At 38.1% G+C, this 2,373-nt stretch overlaps 1 pseudogene; it reads left to right on the forward strand.

Moving 5' to 3' along the window:
* The first annotated feature begins 537 nt into the window (after positions 1-537).
* On the forward strand, positions 538-2,173 carry LOC102870996 (annotated as a pseudogene).
* Positions 2,174-2,373: the final 200 nt, after the last annotated feature.

Genomic DNA, 2,373 nt, shown 5'->3' on the forward strand with positions numbered 1-2,373 from the left:
AATTGCTTTGGGAAAGTCAGCTGTCAGGGACCTCTCCGGAGTACTGAAGAGCAATGACATCAGGCTGAAGACTAAGGTGTGTCTGACCCGGGCTTATGCAATTGTGTGCTATGCATTGGAGAGCTGGAAAGTGACTAGGGGTGATAGAAAGAGAATTTATGCCTTTGAGCTGTGGTGCTGGAGAAGAGTATTGAATATACCATGGACTGCTAAGAGAACAAACAGATTTGTCCTGCAGAGGGTGAAAACAGGCTGCTCCTTGGAGGCAAGGATTTTGAATCTTCATCTGACATACTTCGGCATGTTGCAAGGATAGAAAAGTCCTTAGAGAGGGACATCATGTTTGGGAGGGTGAAGGGACCACACAAGAGAGAAAGACCCTCAATGAGATGGATCCATTCAGTGATTAGGGTAATGGCAGTGAGGTTGGCACAGGATTTCACAGGGTTTAGGGCCCTAGGGTCTTTGTACGTAAGGTCACTATGAGTTGCAAGCAACTCGACGGCACACAACAACAACAACAACAACAACAACAACACAGTTTTGAATTGTATGCATGAACTACTTGTACTACAGTGGAAGAACCTCTTGCTCAGAAAAAATGTGGAAACACAGAATCTGAAACTGGAACGTGATATGGACCATTTGCAAAACTGCTATGCAAAGCTTAAGGAACAGCTGGAAATTTCCAGGAGAGAAGTGATTGGACTTCAGGAAAGAAACAGACAGTTACAATGCAAGAACAGGAATTTGTCCCAGCTGCTTAAAAAATGAGAAGGATAAAAAAAATGAGAAAAATGGGTAAAAATGAGAAAGTACAAAAATTATAAAAACTGTCATTGCAAGTCAAGCTACTAACTATAATCATGGTATGAAGAGAATAGGATGTAAATATAACAAACTAAAGGAACATCTACATCAACTTGTTATGAGTAAGAAAGAAAAAAAGTAGCTGTGGATGTTTTAAACTGTGTAGCAAGAGCTGATGGAAAGAGAGGCTCCTGAGGAACTGGTAAACCTGAAGCCAGGAATGAAGATGAAATGAGTAACATTCTCTTGAATGATTATGAATATCATCAGAAACAAATCCTAGTTGAAAATGCTGAACTTAAGAAGGTTCTTCAGCAAATGAAAAAGAAAATGATCTATCTTCTTTCTCCCCAAAAGCGGAAACCTAGAGAAAGAGCTGATGATAGTAAAGGAATTGTTATTTTTCATGTTGAAAAAGATTCTGGGGAACTGAACTGAGAGAGTGTATTTGACCTTTCCTGTGAAACGCTAAGAAAGCAGCTCACAAACAGCATCAGAAAGCAGTGGAGAATGATTTTGAAGTCATGTAGAAAAACTTGATGACCAAGTTTCAAAAGTACACTTAGAAAGCTATAATGATGAAGATGTAGTTTCATGACAAGAGTATGAAGAAGACATGGAAAAACTTGAGTTAGAAATTCAACAGTATAAAGACATGATTAGAACTCAGCAGAAGCTTTTACAGCAGCAGCTTGCTACTGCATGTTATGATGACACCACTTCTATACTGTGAGATTGTTATTTACTCAAAGAAAAAGAACACCTTAAAGAAGAGTGGTCTTTATTTAAAGAGCAGAAAAATAATTTTGAGAGAGAAAGATGAAGCTTTACAGTTGCTCTTACCCGCCTGGGGTTGGAGAGAAAAGCATTTGAAGAAGAATGAGGTAGTTGGTTAAAGCAGCAGATTTTCAATATGATTACCTTTTAACACCAGAATTCAAAACATGTGAAGATTTTCCAGTGCCTTCTCAGGGAAGTTCTGATCTGGACAATCTTAAAGCACACTCAAGGCCACAACAAAAGAATCCTCACAGTGTGTCTAACAGGTCTTCAATTTGTACATATAAACTTAGTAAATCTGTTCCTGCTTTTCCTTCTCCTTCAGACTTTTGCCAGACATGTTCCTATGTATTTCAACATAGGACTGCCACATTGTGGGGTCAATTTAGTGAACCGAAGAGACAAAAAGAGTTCAAGCAATGTAGAATATAACTCCTGAAGAAACTAAACCAAATCAAGTTTGAAGGGAATGTCTAACTCAGACATGAAGCATGATATCCAGACTGGATCTTGGGAAGGTTGCTACAGTGGATGCTCCTTGACCTACACAAATTTTCACATGGAAAAAGATGATTTATCTTAAACATGTGGTCTAGAATTTTCTTCTCTCATATGTTCACAAACTTTCACATCTAAGTTGAAACAGTATGTGTTATGAAAAAGTCAGTCATCTCTAATAATTTAAGAAGGCTGGTTTGACTGGTTTTTTGGACTAGCCTGTCCTACCGTAAAGGAAGAAAAATCTATTAAAAATCTATTTAAAAGGATATAAAGCTTTGGATA

Source organism: Elephantulus edwardii, unplaced genomic scaffold (assembly GCF_000299155.1).
Source record: "Elephantulus edwardii isolate Elephantulus edwardi_28Jun2011 unplaced genomic scaffold, EleEdw1.0 scaffold00136, whole genome shotgun sequence".
In the NCBI taxonomy this organism is placed as follows: Eukaryota; Metazoa; Chordata; class Mammalia; order Macroscelidea; family Macroscelididae; genus Elephantulus; species Elephantulus edwardii.